A 23291-nucleotide genomic window follows, 5' to 3' on the forward strand; every position below is an offset into this window, starting at 1 on the left:
AAAGGTCTTGCAGAGAAACTTAGATGCTTTGTACAATAAATCTGTGTTGAATAAACACTTTGATGTTATTTTTTTACATCATCAGTGTGAATTTCTGCATATTTCATTCCCAAGAGTTGACTGACACATTTTTCTGTAAAGGTTATCAGTTAGGGTATGGTACCGATTGGGTAGCGTCACGTTATCAATTAAATTTGCCCATGTAGCGTGTTTCGTATATGTCACCATCGTATATCATGGTCAGTTTTTCATTGGCTGTGTCACTTACAAACCTTTTGTGATATCATAATATGGAAAATGACGTGACGTCATCAAAATCGGCACAACAAAATAAAAGACTGTCTCCTTTAGATTTGATCGTTCAAATTTTGACTTTAAAACCTGTTGTAATGTATCTTTCCTGAGTTATGTAATAAAAAAAATCTTCATTTTTGTTTTTATGGGATTTTACGAAACTTGTCTCTTAAGTTTGACGTTTTGCTCGCCAAGGCTCGCAGAATTGCAGAAATTAAAAAAATTACATGTGAGGCTAATATATCCCCGGAAATATTACATTGCATTTATACAAAACGAAATATTTTACCGTTAAACTGGTATTATGCTTTTCATAACTTCTCATTGTTCTTATGGTAACTTACGACATATTATGTACTAAAAATAAGATCCGTATTGTTCGATACAGGACGAAAACGCGTGAAATTGACAGAAACCTAATCACATTACTGAAATTCTCATCTATCTGAAAGCTGTGAAGACGGACTGACCACGTAATTCTGGCGCTTGACCAACGTAATCAATTTTGTTTTAGAGTCCAGACATCCGCGTTCGTGAATAAACACAGCTGTTGGCCAGTCCAAGGAGTTCACTTTATCATCCTATCAGGGTCAAAGTTTACATCAGTAATATGTTGGTAGTCATGTACCGTGAAACTGACCAATAGAAGAGGATATAGGAGGAAGAGAGCACGCGAATGGAAAATGATATGGAGGGAGAGAGGGCACGAATGGAAATGGATGAATAGATTTGGAGGGAGTGAAGGCACAAATAGAGGAGGGTATGGGGAGAGAGGGCACCGCTGAAAGAGGATACGGAGGGAGATAAGACCCGAATGGAATTGGATTTGGAGGGAGAGAGGGCACAAATAGAGGAGGGTATGGGGAGAGAGAGCACCGCTGGAAGATGATACGGAGGGAGAGAAAAACCTAATGGGATTGGAGGAGAGATGGCACCGGTGGAATATGATACGGAGGGAGAGAAGATCCGAATGGAATTTGATTTGGATGGAGAGAGGGCACAAATAGAGGAGGGTATGGGAAGAGAGGGCACCAGTGGAAGAGGATACGGAGGGAGAGTGTGTGACACTGATGGAGGAGGGTATCAAGGAGGGTTTGAAAATGGAAAAGGTCTTGCATCCGTGAGAAATCCTATATATTTTAATTCGGGAGGGTACAACATTTTGAGAGGACTTACAGTATTTAGTTCGGAAGAATACACAAAATTGGAGACAACTTTCATTATTTTGTTCGGGAGAGTATAAAAATGTGGGGGGGGGGGGGGGGGGGGTGGGAATTGGAGACAGCTTACAGTAAACAATGATTTAAAGGCAGGCTTGATGAGAATTGGACCTATACCAATATTTGTGCGAGATCTATCTCGAACATTATCCCTGAAGTGAATTCACAATTTCGGGTTAAGGAGCGGATATCATTTGACCAGAAGACATTGTCGTTAGAGTTATCTCCCTTAGAAAAACTTGTCTCGAAAGGAAATGCATACCACATCATTTATCATCAACTTTTTTATTATGATGTTGCAGGATTCCATTTGATATATTTTTCTATAATTTTCAATTTTTTATCAAGGTTTAATAAAAAAAAACCCAAACAAACAAAAACAAAAGACAAAAATTTAGATTGGACACAGATCTCTTAGTACTTACTTGATTTATTTGTATTACGTTCTTCTGCCAACTTATTAAATAGATAGAAATGGTTAGATTTATTATTGTATGTAATCTTACACTCTAAACATTCTAGAGAAAGGAACAGAAATTATGCAGACCATTCTGTCCGAGTCCGTTTGATTACAAACTACGGGGGTATTCTGTTACCATACAATATCACAATGCTAACAATATATTCAATGCATACACTTGTATTTTGCTTTGAATTGGTAAAATCGAAAAAGATAAACAACGTGCTTAGCTTTCCCAGGCTTATCCGGGACAAGCGTGGTCAGTGCTATTGATACAGACAAAGGAATATGCAAAGGAGCATCTGTCTGCACGCGCTGTAATGGTCATCAGGTCGCTGGATGTCAGAGCGGGGTCATATTCACACGCTATTTTATGCCAATTTTTCATCATTATATTTTTTTAACCTCGGGTCAAGGCAAAATTTGTTTCATGTCCTTGGTCACGACGTCCATAATGTAATACATAATGGCTGTATACAAATACTGGTTGGCATTTAATACAAAAGGAGTCAGTACTTGCTTTTAACAGACATATTTTTCTTTGACAGTAATTATTTAAATTGAAAAAAGAATGTACACAAATTTCTTTAATCCTTGCAAAATCAATCTATCGTGTTCTATACTTTATTTTATAAAATGGCAAAAGGAAATCGTGTCAGTATCACAGTGTACCGTGTCAGTATCACAGTGTACCGTGTCGGTATCACAGTGTACCATGTCAGTATCACAGTGTACCGTGTCAGTATCACAGTGTACCGTGTCAGTATCACAGTGTATCGTGTCAGTATCACAGTGTACCGTGTCAATATCACAGTGTACCGTGTCAGTATCACAGTGTACCGTGTCGGTATCACAGTGTACCATGTCAGTATCACAGTGTACCGTGTCAGTATCACAGTGTACCGTGTCGGTATCACAGTGTACCATGTCAGTACCACAGTGTACCGTGTCAGTATCACAGTGTACCGTGTCGGTATCGCAGTGTACCATGTCAGTATCAGAGTGTGCCGTGACAGTGTATCTTGTCAGTATCACATTATACCTGTCAGTATCACAGTGTACCGTGTCAGTATCACAGTGTACCGTGTCAGTACCACAGTGTACCGTGTCAGTATCACAGTGTACCGTGTCAGTACCACAGTGTACCGTGTCAGTACCACAGTGTACCGTGTCAGTACCACAGTGTACCGTGTCAGTATCACAGTGTACCGTGTCAGTATCACAGGGTACCGTGTCAGTACCACAGTGTACCGTGTCAGTACCACAGTGTACCGTGTCAGTATCACAGTGTACCGTGTCGGTATCACAGTGTGCCATGTCAGTATCAGAGTGTGCCGTGTCAGTATCAGAGTGTGCCGTGTCAGTATCACAGTGTACCGTGTCGGTATCACAGTATACCATGTCAGTATCAGAGTGTGCCGTGACAGTGTATCTTGTCAGTATCGCATTATACCTGTCAGTATCACAGTGTACCGTGTCAGTATCACAGTGTACCGTGTCAGTATAACAGTGTACCGTGTCAGTATAACAGTGTACCGTGTCAGTATCACAGTGTACCGTGTCAGTATCACAGTGTACCGTGTCAGTATCACAGTGTACCGTGTCACTATCACAGTGTACCGTGTCAGTATCACAGTGTACCGTGTCAGTATCACAGTGTACCGTGTCAGTATCACAGTGTACCGTGTCAGTATCACAGTGTACCGTGTCAGTATCACAGTGTACCGTGTCGGTATCACAGTGTACCGTGTCAGTATCACAGTGTACCGTGTCAGTATCACAGTGTACCGTGTCAGTATCACAGTGTACCGTGTCAGTATCACAGTGTACGTGTCGTGTCAGTATCACAGTGTACCAGTGTACCGTGTCAGTATCACAGTGTACCGTGTCAGTATCACAGTGTACCGTGTCGGTATCACAGTGTACCATGTCAGTATCAGAGTGTGCCGTGACAGTGTATCTTGTCAGTATCACATTATACCTGTCAGTATCACAGTGTACCGTGTCAGTATCACAGTGTACCGTGTCGGTATCACAGTGTACCATGTCAGTATCAGAGTGTGCCGTGACAGTATCACATTATACCTGTCAGTATCACAGTGTACCGTGTCAGTATCACAGTGTACCGTGTCAGTACCAATGTGTATCGTGTCAGTATCACAGTGTACCGTGTCACGGTGTTTCGTGTCAGTATCACAGTGTACCGTGTCAGTATCACAGTGTACCGTGTCAGTATAACAGTGTACCGTGTCAGTACCAAAGTGTATCGTGTCAGTATCACAGTGTACCGTGTCAGTACCACAGTGTACCGTGTCAGTACCACAGTGTACCGTGTCAATATCACAGTGTACCGTGTCAATATCACGGTGTACCGTGTCAGTATCACAGTGTACCGTGTCAGTATCACAGTGTACCGTGTCGGTATCACAGTGTACCGTGTCAATATCACAGTGTACCGTGTCAATATCACGGTGTTTCGTGTCAGTATCACGGTGTACCGTGTATCACAGTGTATCACGTGTCAGTGTACCGTGTCAATATCACAGTGTACCGTGTCAGTATCACGGTGTATCGTGTCAGTATCACGGTGTTTCGTGTCAATATCACGGTGTACCGTGTCAGTATCACAGTGTACCAAATCAGTATTGTAGTGTATCGTGTCAGTATCACAGTGTATCGTGTCAGTATTACAGTGTACCATGTCAGTATCACAGTGTACCGTGTCAGTATCACAGTGTATAGTGTCAATATCACAGTGTACCGTGTCAATATCACAGTGTACCGTGTCGGTATCACAGTGTACCGTGTCAATATCACATTATACCTGTCAGTATCACAGTGTACCGTGTCAGTATCACAGTGTACCGTGTCAGTATCACAGTGTACCGTGTCAGTATCACAGTGTACCGTGTCAATATCACAGTGTACCGTGTCAGTATCACGGTGTATCGTGTCAGTATCACGGTGTTTCGTGTCAGTATCACGGTGTACCGTGTCAATATCACAGTGTACCGTGTCAATATCACGGTGTACCGTGTCAGTATCACAGTGTATCGAATCAGTATTGTAGTGTATCGTGTCAGTATCACAGTGTACCGTGTCAGTACCAAAGTGTATCGTGTCAGTATCACAGTGTATCGTGTCAGTATCACAGTGTACCGTGTCAGTACCACAGTGTACCGTGTCAGTACCACAGTGTACCGTGTCAATATCACAGTGTACCGTGTCAGTATCACGGTGTATCGTGTCAGTATCACGGTGTTTCGTGTCAGTATCACGGTGTACCGTGTCAATATCACAGTGTACCGTGTCGGTATCACAGTGTACCGTGTCAATATCACAGTGTACCGTGTCAATATCACGGTGTTTCGTGTCAGTATCACGGTGTACCGTGTCAATATCACAGTGTACCGTGTCGGTATCACAGTGTACCGTGTCAATATCATAGTGTACCGTGTCAGTATCATAGTGTACCGTGTCAATATCACAGTGTACCGAATCAGTATTGTAGTGTATCGTGTCAGTATCACAGTGTATCGTGTCAGTATCACAGTGTATCGTGTCAGTATTACAGTGTACCATGTCAGTAGCACAGTGTACCGTGTCAGTATCACAGTGTATAGTGTCAATATCACAGTGTATCGTGTCAGTATCACAGTGTGTCGTGTCAGTATTACAGTGTATCGTGTCAGTATCACAGTGTATCGTGTCAGTATCACAGTGTACCGTGTCAGTACCACAGTGTACCGTGTCAGTACCACAGTGTACCGTGTCAATATCACAGTGTACCGTGTCAGTATCACGGTGTATCGTGTCAGTATCACGGTGTTTCGTGTCAGTATCACGGTGTACCGTGTCAATATCACAGTGTACCGTGTCGGTATCACAGTGTACCGTGTCAATATCACAGTGTACCGTGTCAATATCACGGTGTTTCGTGTCAGTATCACGGTGTACCGTGTCAATATCACAGTGTACCGTGTCGGTATCACAGTGTACCGTGTCAATATCATAGTGTACCGTGTCAGTATCATAGTGTACCGTGTCAATATCACAGTGTACCGTGTCAGTATCACGGTGTATCGTGTCAGTATCACAGTGTACCGAATCAGTATTGTAGTGTATCGTGTCAGTATCACAGTGTATCGTGTCAGTATCACAGTGTATCGTGTCAGTATTACAGTGTACCATGTCAGTATCACAGTGTACCGTGTCAGTATCACAGTGTATCCTGTCAATATCACAGTGTATCGTTTCAGTATCACAGTGTGTCGTGTCAGTATTACAGTGTACCATGTCAGTATCACGGTGTACCGTGTCAGTATCACGTGTATCGTGTCAATATCACAGTGTATCGTGTCAGTATCACAGTGTATCGTGTCAGTATCACAATGTATCGTGTCAGTATCACAGTGTACCGTGTCAGTATCATAGTGTACCGTGTCAGTATGACAGTGTACCGTGTCAATATCACAGTGTACCGTGTCAGTATCACGGTGTATCGTGTCAGTATCACGGTGTATCGTGTCAGTATCACAGTGTATCTTGTCAGTATCACAGTGTATTGTGTACACCATGCGTGTTTTCTAATTCAGCAGTGCAACCTCCTTTTAAATTGTTAACGCCTGCCCTTAAAAGAGTGTCAGTCTCTAGCGACTACGGTTAGGTAAGGTCGAATCAGACATGACCGTATCCCAGTGCTGATGTAAAACACTCTTTATATAAAAGTGTTTAATTAATACACACCAAGATGATATTTGTATCCGAACAATAAATCAAAATCAAAAATATGTGGCAAGTTGAACTGTGTTCTAAAGATAATCAATCAGTCGATATTTTCCCAGAAAAGAAAATTGATAAAACTCCCACATAATTAATCACAAGAAAAAATATCAAAATTGTTTTATGATGCAAAGTGTAGACTATCCCAATGGTTATGTCCCTTCCATGATTGATGTACATCCTCTCGTCAGACAGGTCTACTGTTTTTTACTATACGTGTTTAATGTCCATCCTTTGTCCACTGCAGCGGTCACTGACCAAAGAAAGTAGGTCAACTAGCCACGCCGATAAAAAAAAAAGAGTTTAAAAGTTTAAAACATAATCTCAACACATGTTTTGTGACCATCGCGTGACCGAGAGATGACCTGGCCTCGCGTGACGATCACTTCTGTATGGCATTTGACATGTCCAGCTCGACCAGTCTATTTCTTCATGTCTGGACAAATCAGATATCCTCAGTAAAACATAATAGAATACCATAGCTGTCAAATGTTATCTCTATCTTATCTCGTTCTGCTGCCCTGGAGAATTGTCCATCTTCTCCAACAGCCTCTCGGGACGTGTAAAATGAACTTTACATGCTACTCTTTTAGCTCCTACTTTACAAAAGTGTACTTTTTAATTTTGATCTCGTTTTTTTTAAATGAAATGGCACAAGTTTTCGCATACTTACATTCGATTTGTTTATTTAATTCAATAACCAAAATAGTATCGATCGCATTGTAACTTGAAACAGTATTTCCTTATATTTTTGTTTATATATGTGTGTGTGTGTGTATTTGCAGCAAACGATGTCACGTGCTTCTAGTTACACTCTCTATGAGATACATGTATACGTCATGTTTATGGCGGTATAGATTTCGAGAATCGGCACGAAAAAGGTGGATGGATCAGAACATTTTCCATTCGTGTCAAAATTTCTTAAATGGAATTAATTTAGCTTGTTAATTAACTTACAATAAACTTGATTATAATTATTTCTGCGCGAGTGAATTGTTTGCCTTGTTTTAATTTTCCCAGATGAAAACATACTCTACATGGCAGTGAAGAATCTAGCAGCATTTACGGGGAGACTCGTAAATGTTCTCGGTCAGCTGCCGAACTGTACGGTCTGAGTATACATATCTTTACCACATAATGTAACCGAGACAAGGTCATCTGTAAACTTGTTATTCCGGACCAGTGGTCATTTCTGTGTCCAGTCGCGCTTGTCGGGGGGAATCACTGTCAACCGAATACCAACATGTCGTAAAATGAGCTGTCAAGTCAAATGTTTTGTTACATTTTTAAAATCATGGCAGACGTATGGATTCTGTCTTTAGGAAATATTCTTTGACAATGAACTAAGTGCTACACCGTCGGAGTTATCGTTGATTGCTGGGTCAGCCAATCATATTACAGTTAAATTATCTAATTCGAAATTTCAATTCCTTTAATGAATTAATTAAAAACTAAACAGGACATTGAATTATATTTGTATTGCTGTTCACGACTTTTCTATGTGAAAATCGATCGTAAAGCTGTGTGTGAACACATGTAATTGTCTTATTGTGCATTGTATTTAGGTCACTTTATAGATATAAAATGTTTATATGTATGTTTAACGGTGCTAGATACACTAGTAGGCCTATGTTTAATCAATGATCACGTGGTTTTACTATTCCGAATATTTCCAGGGAGACAACTCTCACTCCAGAAAATTTAATGGCACTTCTAAGTATCGTGTCACAGAAACACGACTTTAAACAACGACAGAAACATGTCACCATAGTTTCCTATACAACGTCAGGAAAATTAAACGGCTCATCAGCGATATTAGTTTCTATGATTTCATTAATGCGATAAATATGACCGAATTCACAAATGCAATTCTGAAAATATTTTGGGGTGTGTATTTGTCAAAAATGCTCATTCTTAAGAACGCTAATATGTGAAATCAGTTACATAATGTTAATAAAAAAAGTTTCAAAGGATTCAAAACATGAGGCTTCCTTAACACCGGTGTCAATCCTCTGTATAAAAAGCATTATCTTGAATAAATGCGGTTGATGAATACAAGGGTCCGAAAATCCCTCGGTGAAAAAATGAGTCTCACATAGACACATGTATGTCAGGTATATAACAGCCATTTCCTGACCCCATAACTCAACAGTCTAGACCTGTGGTACTCCAGCCTAGCCGAGAAAACCGCGGATCCCGGGATAATCATTTTGACTACTCCAAAAATAAATCATTTTATTTCGGCACGCCCCCTTTTTGGTGACGTTAAACGCCAAGTCACTTGTCTTCAAAAACAAAGACATACACTAACAATGCTGTTGTGTGAGTGATAAATATTGCAGACAAAACATTTCTACAAAACGCAAGAAAATAATCCGATTATATTAGTTTTAGATAATTTTAGCTGTATGACCTTTCAAACAAACTTTGATAATGTTGAATTAACATTGCCTGGGTTGTAGTAAAACATCGTGACTTCTACTTCATTCACGATTCTCATTTTTCTATGAAAAAAATACAATTGCCAGTGTTCTGCTTGGTTCAGTGTAAGGCCCTTCATTCTTTTTTCATTTACATTTAAATATCGTCAGTGAAGTTAAGAAAGACCTAAAAGCTCTGGAGAGAAGTTCTAAACATTGACTGATGCCATTCAGCCCCAACAAAACGGAAATTATGATTATCTCCCATACAAATTTACCCTGGCAGACCCTATCTATCTTAACGATACTCCTATCAATTTAATAGACAACCACTAACACTTCGGCGTAGCACTCATGCAGATGAAATTATCAAAAAAGTGTCAAAATATTAGTAAGAACGCTATGGAAAATTAAATAGATACCTCGTCGGGGTATCTTCAAAAACATATATTGTATAGTATATTCAACGTACACCCGCCCCCTGTTAGAGAATGCATGTGAGGTATGGGACAATGGTGGGGTAACAAATCATTTAATCTCGGCAGTATCTAAAACGAGGCTGCACGAATTAATACAAGGGTACCCATATACAATGTACACAAAGATGGATTTTATATACAGTATATATATCGAAATTTGCCCAAGAACTTTGTACTAGAAGTTATAACAGATAATTATCTTTATTTTTCACAATTACCAACGGTACAGCTTTAAATTCAAGGCACATATTGGGGATATACATCATAAACAAAGAAATTCAAATAATCTGAGATAACTTCAGCTGAGAAATTTATTCAGTCATAATTAATTATGACGTCATAGTTGATCGGATCGAAGGTATTCATTACATTTTCCGCCAATGAAAAACCTTGTATTACCACAAGTGATGCTTTTGTGGTTTTGACCAATCAGTGTGGTGCTTTCTAGTCATTACGTTCAAATTTGCAGATTTTCCTGTTCGAACGCACGTGAAGCATAGGTGATATAAGATGATAATTTGGTTTTCCATCAAATCTTTATAATGTACATTTCGGGTTTTCTCTTATTCGGCATGTCAAACATCATTTATGATTGATTCTTTTAAACAAAAACAAAAAACAAACAAAAACAAAAAACAAAAAAAAAACCCGTAAAGCAGCACATTCAATATGGCGTCGTCTTGTGATTGTTTTAAACATATTTTATTATCAGTAGCAGATAAATCGATTAGAGACAAGTTCTAGCAACTTATGTAATCTTCAAAATTACAAATAATCAATTAATAATAATTAATCAAATAATACTGCACGTGACACATATTTATACTACAAGCATGAACATATGTAATTTATAGACGTACAATAGTAAGTTTTAATCATTTTGTCAAAAGTGGAAAAGATGAGATGATAGGATAGAAAGAAAAGAAGAGAAAAAGAGATAGTATAGATTTTATACCAATTTTATATCCATTCAGTGCCGACTACAAACAGTTCAGAATTAGGTATAGTGGTAAAACGCTTTGTTTGTTTTATAAACTTTTGAACAGATCTAACAATATCAAAATTAGTTTCATATGAGTAAACATCACTATCGCCCTATAAGATAGTTTCTATATTAAAATCTACATCGAAATCATACAAAGTATGTGTCTACAATAATAGAATAATGACCATATAAGGAAATAGTGACATGCGTCTTCATTACCATCACCACAATTCGGGGATTGGCAAAAACCAACATTATATAAATCTGAACGCAAGTCACTACAGTAATGTCTAATGCGGCCATGTTTAACAGACAGGTATCGATTATTACAATGTTAATAATCATGAACTGAAGAGTGTATGCGGGGAAGTTTGGTTCTAAATGTTTAAGTGATACAGCCGATTTAGCAGAATTGTCAAAGTTATTCCACAAATTTATAGACGACGGAACAAAAGACTTTTACATAATATCCAGACGACTTCGTGGGACTTGATAGTTGTCTGGATTTCTCAACTCCATGTTTAAGTCACGCCTATTAGGTAGTATTAAGCTTTCTAAGTATAGAGGGACGTTTTTGTTAGGTATTTTGTAGAAAGGGTAGGCTTTGATTCCCGTCTCCTATGTTTGAGTGGATTCCAACCTGTTTCAGTATATAAAGAGTCACAAAAAGCAACGGATGTGAGGCCAGAAACGATTCTAGCTGCTCCTAACTGAACTTTTTTCTAGGGAGTCGGACAAGTGTTTCGAACATCCATCCCAAGCACAGGTCGTATAAATGATACATATATAGTATCGAGAGTAGACTTATCTACTTTATACTACAGTTTTTTGAAAGTCGTGGCTCACCGTTGCATACCAAATTTGACTTAACTGGGATATGCTTAGAAGAGAAGATAACAGCTCCAGTCTTTGCAGGATTGAACTGCATAAGCCATTGACCAGACCAAGCTTGAAGACGTGGCAAATCCTGATTCAATGTTTGCTTGATTTCATTTAAATTGGCAGACGATTTTTGAAGAGAGGAATCATCAGCAAATAGTCTGGCAAAAGTTTGCATTGGGTCAGCTAAGTCATTGATATAAAACGATGGTTAATCTTGTCTAGACCAACAGCCTTTCCAATGTCAAATATGGACAAAATATCAAAGACTTCTTTTTCCTGCATTGTCACAATGCTAATGAAGTCTTGAGGTCAAGTGTATACGTCAAATTATTTGACGTCAGAGAACGCGCCAGTATTTTATGAACACAGAATTATTTTATGTTTTGATCGGCATTTTACAGATATTTTGAAATCTAATTTAACGAACATTTAACGGTTTCCCATCAAATGCTCTTTATATTTAACTCATATGAAAATCACAGATGTTCTGTCATACTCGTGAAATATACTAGAGATAGCATGGTTAATATACCGTATTTAGGCGAGGATGAAGACATCAAAAGTGACGAGATTTTATTATATTTATCCTGCAACATTTATTGAACATTTATTGTGAACATCAAAACTTCAACATTGTGTAACTCAACCTACGCGGAATGTTTGCATGATGACGTATGCTAAAACAATTGTTTTCCGATGAAGTATGGTTCCAAACTTCAACGGATACATCAGCAATTTCATCATTTATATAGAATAAATAAAATGTAAACATTTATTTGTATTTTCAAATATAATATCTAAGTTGTTGAAATGAAATTCAATAAAAAGAACAAAAGCATAAAATTAAGAGATGGGCTAAATTAATACCAAAGTAAACAAAGGTTTGTTCAAATTCTAGTCACCTGTATTCTCCGTAGCAACAGACAGGTATTGTTTATCAGTAAATAAACTGGTGACATGATCCAGGTACACATGTACGTTGTTTTTTTGGTTGTTATTCAAGCTAACTTGGCATGGAGGGTCAGTTCGCCAAGTAAACAACCTGACATGTTTATCCAGTGAAATAAAAGATGTAAAAAATGAGAGCATGTGGATGACACAAATTAGAAATAGCCAGGCGTCACTAAAATCCGGGGCGACATTTATGTAGTAAACCGGGAGTAGATTGTAACATTACGGACGATTGTTACCTGTTGATTCGGACCGAGGGGTGTGTAACATGACGAGGGTTGTTTTACTAAGATTGGTATTAATAATAGAATCAAAACACCAAACAGAAACGTGATGAAGATGTTGACGATGTTTTCAAAGCAGACAAAAATGTCCTCCGGGCTTCTTTTCTATAGAACGTATGTTTTCGTCCTTGAAGTTTGAATGTCAAGGCTTAAAACTGATGTATGGCCTCAGATTCTAGAACATTCCGCTTTACCTTAATCTCATGACACATATGTAGTGTTTTGATATACGTTGATATATATATCATAAAGCTTCTCTTTCTTGTACGAATAGTTTTGTCAATATCGTGCCTTGCCATATGTTGGTATATTTGGTGTTCAATGAGAAAATAACGTTTCGATGGGAAATCACTGTGTCCAATGGAAATCAATCAGTTGGCATAGATTGGTTATAAATGATAATTTGATAAATGCATTTCCAACATGAAGTGCTAACGGGATTACTTGAATTTGCTCTTAATCTGTTGGCATTCATATGTCCATGAACGCTGAAAGATTTCCAATGCTGCTATAATTCAAACTAGTTTAATAAAGGCCCATGGCGGCAATAGCGTTTAACCATAGACATGGGTGTATATACACAGAAACGTTTAGTGAACAAACTTGCATGTGTCAGAGATGAACAATGACCACTACTGCATTAAGATTACTGCCCAACGGTCAACCTGACCTGCTCATGATAAACAATTTGTCCCTAATGTCTACATTCGGACATTCCTTCATGTAATAAATGACCAACCTGAATGATCTTGTTGGCCTCCCAAGGTCAGAGTGCTACTGACCATTTTCAAGTAATCAGCGACCAAAAATCTAGAGAACAAGGATGAAATAGAGACATATTCGAAGTAGGATGTACATACCAGTGATTAAACATTAAATATTTACATGACGCGGATTCGATGCGTCGCTACTATTGCTATGCGTCGACGAAGGTAATACTGTATAGAGTGGGTTGCTTCAGTAGTTTTTTAGTGTTTTTCTTTTCGCTAGACTTCGCTGCGAAAAAAATGCTAATAATGCTGGCGTTTTTGTACAGTCACGTCGACTTCAACACATTGATAACGACCCTTAAAATGCGATTGATGGTGTCAACACCGACGACGACAATGATATTGTCAACGAAAATTGGTGTTTTCCTATGTAGTAGTGCTGGATGTTATTGACAATACTGAAACCTAGACTCCAGCTATAAATATTGCCAAGGCTATGCCTGCTGTCCAATCCATTTGTCAATTTGACAATAAAATTTGATGAAATTTGAATATTGCCAAGAGATTACAAAATCAAATACAATACACGTAGCATGAATTAATAAAATCACAACTTCATTTCCTTGGTATGTCAATTGACACCAATGGTTGATTATGTTTCTAACACATTCGTAGTCGAACCTCGTTATCACGAAGTCGGCGGGGCTATGGGGGAAAACTTCGAAATAACCGAGTATTCGATTTAAATGAGTTCGAATGTTTAGTGTACAGTTAATCTGGGACCGCGGAAATGCCTCGAATTAAATGAGGTGTTCGAGTTATACGAGTTCAAGATAATGAAGTTCGACTGTATTTAATTTCTTATCGATTTGTACTTAATGAGCAAGCTAAAAGTCCCACGTGAGGGGACAGGATTTTTCTAAAACAATTTTAGTATTCGAATGGAAGCATTATACAATACAGCACGCTGGTAATTAGTACATTTCAACATCACTTAAGAGTAGAGCCAAATAATGAATAAAACCGCTTTATACAGCTGTTTCGTCCTTCTGTGTAACCAATGGCCGAAAAAAAACTTAAGAGGCGTCCGAGGAAAATCCAAAACTGACAATATAATATTTCCGATTGAAACAGGAAGATGGGTCGGGATCCAATGGCATTTTGTATTGCGGGTTTTGGAGATGAATACCATTATTTATTTGTCTGCTATTAGGAATTTTGTCAATTTGTACAAAAAATATCTGATATGTTATGATATAATTGGTATTATTTAATATGTTGTTAATTAGTGACACTACTATAATTATCAATACTTAATGTATTCTTAATGCATGGTAATTAGTGACATCAATATATGCAAGTCTATCGTATTATGTTAGTAATGATGTAACGTTTCTAGTCCTATATACTTTTGCTTGTCATGCTCCTAACATTTAAATCTATGCAAGGATTATATTGATCTCTTGTTACTTACTTTGTGTGTCTTTGATGAATAAAGAAAATCTTGTCCAAAATGAGAGTAAAAAAAAGACAGAATCTGAAAGGGAGGTGTACAAGCCTATAAATTTATAGATTTTGAAATTTCATCCATCTGATTATTTGTTAAGAACGCCAAGTACATGTGTATACTTAGAGTCGTGTCATTATTCGAATAAATTCGGACATGCAGGTTATGGCAATCATCGAGAACTATGAAGAAAGACCTCGAGCTGGTCCATCTGCAGTTTCCATGACTACAGAAAAGATTTGAAGAAGTGATGAGCAGCTTTCAATAGAACAAGCCAAATAATGAACAACAATAGTTTTAAAATATTAAATATATGATTTTGATACATCGTCAAAGTTTCAATTCAGATTCAGACCGTTCAGATTCAGATTGTTTTTGCGTTCATGAAAAAACTATTTTCGTGAGATCTATCTTACATTCTTGGCGAGAAAAGAAGCGAAAACACTCAAATATATTTTCCAATAATTTTGGAGGAAATCTGGTGCGTGACTACATAGCTGGGATATCTATATCTGACATATGTAAATGAATGTAATGTGTTGAGTAATCCTAATTCATGTCAACATTACTGACTCTTTGAAGAAAAAGTTTTGAAATAAGGTAACAAAATCATGATTTCAACTCTAATTCGGTGAAACAAATGTATATTATCAAAAAAGAAACGATTTATACAGAGACTCCCAACAAGCACAAGCTTAGGAGACCAGGTGTTCCAGAACTGTATGCGTCTTCTGCTGCATAGCCGCCTTGTTACTAATTTTCTGAAAGGAGGACAAGATTGACATAACGAAACCACCAAACATGATAACGAGCATCGAGTATGTTTTGGAAGCAGAGATGCTACTATTTAGATATGAAAAATTCACAATAAAGAAATCGAAATCATCAACCTTATAGTACAGCATGGTGGAATAACGCTCCTGTTTGCAGCGACGGAGGAAAAGATGGAGGTAAGTGGTTGAGGACGAATAATGCGTTGTCTGATTTCCAATTCGGATGGCTTTATAGACAATGGACATATTTATATAAGCTCCTCCCAAGAATGACACAGAGCATAGTCCACATACACACTGGTACCATTATACGTGTCACACAAGTCCAGGTATCATGATGAGAGGAATTTAACGAGATATAACATGTTAACACCGAAACATGTCAAACGTTTACAAGATCATGGCTGATTCGTTCAGAGTAACCTAACATGGTTGACCACCATCACCAACCGGCTGCAATCTGGCCACCGGATCATGAAACAGACTTAATTCTAAGTTTGGACTTCAGTTTAAGTCTAAAATCAGACTTAGATTTTACCTGTTAAAGCTTCCAAAGTAAATCAATATTACCAGAGGTACAGCATTGTGAACATTGAAATCATTCTCATTATTTTTGTCAAGACGACTTGTTATCACCGGTACAAGCAAGAACATGAAGCGAGCATCTTAAGATTGAAACAGTATGGCACTGTAAGAAAACGGACGTTTTAAACAATACAGTATATAGGCAGAGAGCGTTTCAATGTTTAAAAATGGCTCTGCAAACCTCTTCGATGAGATAAACGGAAATATTCTGCAATCCGTTCAGATATCTTTGCTCTCTCTCTCTCTCTCTCTCTCTCTCTCTCTCTCTCTGTCTCGCTCTCTCTCTCTCTCGCTCTCTCTCTCTCTCTCTCTCTCTCTCTCTCTCTCTCTCTCTCTCTCTCTCTCTCTCTCTCTCTCTCTCTCTCTCTCTCTCTCTCTCTCTCTCTCTCTCTCTCTCTCTCTCTCTCTCTCTCTCTCTCTCTCTCTCTCTCTCTCTCTCTCTCTCTCTCTCTCTCTCTCTCTCTCTCTCTCTCTCTCTCTAACTAACCCCACCCACCCCCATCTCTATCTATTACTCTCTTACTGACCTCCGTCTTTCTAACTTGCCTCTATCATTCTAACTCACCTCCGTCTTTCTAACTTGCCACTATATTTCTAATTCACGTACATTGAGTATATCTCTCTAACTGACCTCTTTCTCTCTAACTGACCTCTGTCTCTCTAACTGACCTCTTTCTCTTAACTGACCTCTGTCTCTCTAACTGACCTCTTTCTCTCTAACCGACCTCTGTCTCTCTAACCGACCTCTTTCTCTCTAACCGACCTCTCTCTCTCTAACCGACCTCTTTCTCTCTAACTGACCTCTCTCTCTCTAACTGACCTCTTTCTCTCTAACTGACAACTGTCTCTCTAACTGACCTCTTTCTCTCTAATTGACCCCTTTCTCTCTAACTGACCTCTTTCTCTCTAACTGACAACTGTCTCTCTACAAGTCTCTCTCTCTAACAAGCCTCCATCTCTCTAATGGACTACATGTCTCTCCAGAACTGTAACCCATCCAATGAAGATAATTTGTTTTATTTATATAAACACACTACTGAAAACAACATGAACGATAATTTTGAGTTTAAAATAAGATAGTGAGTAAGTGTTTTACGAAACGATCCTGTCTGACATGTGCGCGATATAAAAATTCCTAACAGATGTCCGTGCACGTGTTTCTAGGATGTATACTGTTTAACTATATACTATTTATACTGGTCAAGGTGTCAGACAAACACCACCGGGCAGACGCCGTCCGGATCTGGTATGGTCAGCTTAAACCAGAGAGAACAGGTCGTAAACCAAGAATTACATTATTAAACAAATTGCCTTGTGCCTTGATATCATACGACACCGTAAAAAGGACACGATGAAAATAGTATAATTTTGTATTAATTCTCTTCATGTATCCAAAACTTCGAAAAATGTAGAATTTGGAACTCTTTTCCCAGGTGCAAAGATTTGAATTTACGCATGGAATTTTGACAATTAGTTGGTGACCACGGGACCTCGTGATTCCAAGTCTGCCAAACCCATATTTATCACTTTTATAATTGAGGATATTTAAATTATCCGATCGGTGATTGGTTATTGGTTAATTAGCATAATTTATGCATGATGTTGTGTTTTCCATATCTTTGTACTTCCTTCAAAAGCTATTTCTGTATTTTGTCGCTGTTTGGGATTTGATGTGGGATGTGAACTATAACACGACAACGAAAACATAATACTTAGCTTTCATGTCTATTCTCAATCCAGCTCATGAAATATAAAATGTCTACTTCGAGGTTTTGTTGGGAGAACAAATTGCCGAAGACATGATACATTTCATTTCCCTACATTTTTAAGTCGCGGGAGTATTAACGCTTTCATTAAGACATGCCTGTCTATATATATCAAACGCATGCTGGGACTATTTCAAGGCTATATCTGTTTCAATGAATAAGTGAATTAAATGGCGTTTGGTAAATTTTAGAGTATATACACGATCACTGGTAGTTAAGTGTAGCAAAATAAGCGAGGCATCAATTCATTATGGCGTTGATCGTGAGCTGACCATACATAAGGCATAGGTCTCCAGACAGGATGATATACTGACCATTGGTCAGCAGAGTATTCTACATAAGATACCAGACGTTCGTAAATCCAGGTCGATGACCGGAAGTATACGCCAGACAAATAGCCGCTGGTCATTCATTCATGAGATGAGGTTGAAAAGGAATGTGTATTACCGATTTTGTAATTAGATTCAGCCGTAATGTATATACCTGTCTTTGCAATAGACACCTTATGACGATGGTCAGGCTGAACAATGACCAAGGAACTGACCAGTCGTGTTCTTGACCGAGAATATATGATATTTATCAGCTTGACCAACTGTAATTAGATTCACTGGCACTAACATAATGGATACTGTCCTTTCAGATCAAAATGATTCAGGTGGTGTACAGATAGTTTCTTTAAAAAAAAACGAAAAAAGTAATGTTTGCTCAAATGCAATACACTTATCAACAACAATTTTGTATCAGTAGTTGTGATAATATCCCCCTCAATCTTTGATATTGGCGCGCGCAGCAATATTTTTCGGTCAATCATCACCAAATGTTTCAGCTTGATAGTCGTTCTACCAAATCACAATACTGTTTCTGAAGATGACATGTGAAGGCCTAACTCTATTTTTTCTTGTCTTCTGTAAAAGTTTATTTTTTCAAAGGTAATATTTTCGCGGTTTTACTACAATCTTGTTACGCAAAAGAGTGTATTTATCGTGGAAGCATTGAAATGGACAATCGCTCTCTTTATCTATTTCATTTTCCGCGGTATGATTCCGTCCTCAGAAATTGTGAAACATACGAGGACAATAACAGAATATACACCTGTATTTGACGTTCTTCTGAAAAGGAAATTACGATATTCATTGGATGATGGGTTTGTACAAAGTACCATCTATATTTTGATGTTTGTTTTGACCAACTTATATATTCTTGAGTTGACTCCAAGTGTAGATTTCAAAATTGAAGCCCTTAGCAGTTTAGAATACTGTGTGTTATTTACTTGTGTATCTTTTTACAGTCGTTTTAAGTGGTTTCTCTTTGTATAATCAGTATAAATACAAAGCTGGAATGATAATTGCTGGCATATTTCGAAAATATGCATTACGTTGAAATTACTACTGTGTTGAAATTTCGGGGTCATAAGTAGAATATATTACCTGTATGTTTCCCAGATCAATTTATCCTAATCGAAGATTGATATATCAGTCTCCTACATATACTGGTAATACGTTTTTATACATCATTGCGTCATTTTCCCCCATTTAATGTTTTGGTCCTTTAGTGTCAAATATCACATAAATGTAATCCAGCACTGGAGGCGCGTGAGCATCCCATGTCTCATGGACGAGAATGAATAATCACAAATCATAAAGTCGGCTTTGCTTCACGTTTCATAATGTCTGCTTTGTTTCACATTTTATAGAGTCGAGTTTGTTTCACGTTTCATAGAGTCGACTTTGTTTCACGTTTCATGGAGTCGACTTTGTTTCACATTTCGTAGAGTCGACTTTGCTTCACGTTACATTAAGTCGATTTTGTTTCACGTTTCAAAGAGTCGATTTTGCTTCACGTTACATAATGTCGACTTTGTTTCACGTTTCATCAAGTCGACTTTGTTTCACATTTCATCAAGTCGGCTTTGTTTCACATTTCATTAAGTCGACTTTGTTTCACATTTCGTAGAGTCGACACTTTGCTTAACGTTTCAAAGAGTCGACTTTGCTTCACGTTTCATCAAGTCGACTTTGTTTCACGTTTCATTAAGTCGACTTTGTTTCACGTTTCATAGAGTCGACTTTGTTTCACGTTTCAAAGAGTCGACTTTGCTTCACGTTACATAATGTCGACTTTGTTTCACGTTTCATTAAGTCGACTTTGTTTCACGTTTCATAGAGTCGACTTTGTTTCACGTTTCATGGAGTCGACTTTGTGTCACATTTCGTAGAGTCGACACTTTGTTTCACGTTTCAAAGAGTCGACTTTACTTGACGTTACATAATGTCGACTTTGTTTCACGTTTCATCAAGTCGACTTTGTTTCACGTTTCAAAGAGTCGACACTTTGCTTCACGTTTCAAAGAGTCGACTTTACTTGACGTTACATAATGTCGACTTTGTTTCACGTTTCATCAAGTCGACTTTGTTTCACGTTTCAAAGAGTCGACTTTGCTTCACGTTACATAATGTCGACTTTGTTTCACGTTTCATCAAGTCGACTTTGTTTCACGTTTCAAAGAGTCGACTTTGCTTCACGTTACATAATGTCGACTTTGTTTCACGTTTCATCAAGTCGACTTTGTTTCACATTTCATCAAGTCGGCTTTGTTTCACGTTTCATTAAGTCGACTTTGTTTCACGTTTCATAGAGTCGACTTTGTTTCGCATTTCGTAGAGTCGACACTTTGTTTCACGTTTCAAAGAGTCGACTTTGCTTCACGTTACATAATGTCGACATTGTTTCACGTTTCATCAAGTCGACTTTGTTTCACGTTTCAAAGAGTCGACTTTGCTTCACGTTACATAATATCGACTTTGTTTCACGTTTCATAAAGTCGACTTTGTTTCACGTTTCATGGAGTCGACTTTGTTTCACATTTCGTAGAGTCGACTTTGCTTCACGTTACATAAAGTCGACATTGTTTCACTTTTATAAAGTCTGCTTTGTTTCACGTTTCATAAAGTCGGCTTTGTTTCACGTTTCTGTCAGGAGAGCTTCCAATACATCCTTTGAAAAATGTGTTTCATTAAAATATAATTTCATTTTACTCGTTTCACTACCTGCTAAGTTAGTTATGTAGATATTATATTACACCTGTAATCTGCAGAAGCAATTTTAAAGACTGATGCAGTTTAATTCATTCATTGACTCTACTGTATCGAACTCTAAATTTGTATCAAAAGGTGTTATTTACTTGTGAGTCTTTTGTACAATCTTTATGAAGTTATACTTCATGGCTACATAAAGTAAAATCATACTTGTAAAACCGTCCTGTGGAAACAGTTAACCTCTTTGCACTAGTGCATTGACTAGCTGCTACAAAAGTTAGTAGGGATCAAATGTTTAAATGACAGAGAAAGTATAGATGCCATCAGTACAGAAACAACGCAATATTAAAAGGTATCCGAGTTATTTTTCTAACAGACGATAACCGCCAGCACTGTTATTTACCACGTACATGGGAAGGTTAATATGTTGTCCGGCCTCAATGACCATTGTACCTGGCCAGACGAAGTGACCAACATGACCACAAACTGTATCTGATTAACCGGTCTCCAACCAAAGACTGGTTAACTTTCTTCAAGCTTCAAGTTTTAATGAATACTATGAATTTTACCGCAACAAAATTTTGTCGCATGTTTAGTGGAACGCTTCAGTCCTCCAAATGTTAGGTGATAAATAGATTATCGTTTTGAATTTGTTTTAAAATAAGCTAGATTGAAGTTTTTTGCACATTTATAGTTGTGCTCGTCGAACTATAAACAGGTACACGTGACAAGTCAGTATCACGTCAACGTCACGTGTATAGCGACTGTTACTCTAAGGCAATTGGATGAATAAAGACTGCTTTAATTTCAAATGTTTTAAAAGACATTTGTGGAAGGATAATGGAACATGAAGATAGTTTGAAGTATCATTTGTATTACTGAAGACGGAGTTTATAAGATTCGGTATTTCATCAGAGAAATAGACGAAAACATCATGACCCCATGTAGCGTGACGCCTACTTTTGCAATTTTGACAGCCAGAAACACATCAAATATGAAAGCTGACATGTACATGTACCAAACTTTCATTAGGAATTTTTTTTTCACACGTATCAACAATTCGATTGCTTTCCCTATATTTAGTCGAGAGGAAGATTTCACTTTTGTAGTAAATGTCGTGTTTATGGGCTAAACAAGTTGAAATCTTCGCCCACTCATATATGTACAACAACCTGTTTTTATATAGATCGGCTTCATCACTAACATACCATAACAAGCAGGTGGCAACACATTACGAGTTTAATTTTGTGATCATGCTTATAGTGGACATGGACAGTATCAAATTTGTTAACCTTTTAATATTTTTTTTCCAAACAAGCAAAGAAAAAAATGAAATAATCAAACATCGTTAAGTCAGTTTGTTTATACAAATTGGAACGAATTAACAAGAACGTAATGCATCCTGGTGGGGATCTCTTTTCAGTGTAACACTGGTTTTGGAAGCTATCGTGAAGTTATGGCATATTAGCACGGTTAAATGTTACGATATTTATTTTGACGTCGATCCTCTTTGGACACTGTCATCATATGTCCTTTATCGCGTATTTACCCCAATAAACAGTGGACACTTTTACCCTCTTGACCAATGGTCATGTGACCGTGGCTGATGTTTTGCTGCCTCCTATATTGTGACCCTTTCTGTTTTGTCAGGTTTTGTGGACCATATACAGGTCTAGTATAAGCATAGTTGTTATGAAAAATTAAACCCCAAATAAAAGACATTAGAAAATCAAAGAATTATATGCAATATTATATCGTTTTCCACTCACGAACATGACAGGTATTTACCCAATTTGATTCCATAGTAACAGCTAACAGTGAAATATGTTTAAAGGGAGATAACTAGTACAACCTTTCTTCCCATGCGGATCATTAATAGTGTTTTATCTCTTGGTTGAAGCTGACTTGAAAGTTAGAGATCGCATTTTAAACACAATACAACATTGTAATTACTGTACAAGCACTGAAACAACACTATAAAAACAGCATAACCAAGATCAACATGTTTATTTAAAACCATAGGTGACGCCGATATCTGATTGGAATATTAGAAAATAATTGTGGTTTCATGATGTCATGTATATATTCTGTTCCCCCCCCCCACCCCCCCCCCCCCCCCACCCCCACCCCCACTCCCCCCTCTCCCCACCCTCTCCTT

Source organism: Ylistrum balloti, unplaced genomic scaffold, assembly GCF_031769215.1.
Source record: "Ylistrum balloti isolate Yb309-2 unplaced genomic scaffold, AGI_CSIRO_Ybal_v1 Utg370392, whole genome shotgun sequence".
Taxonomy (NCBI): Eukaryota; Metazoa; Mollusca; class Bivalvia; order Pectinida; family Pectinidae; genus Ylistrum; species Ylistrum balloti.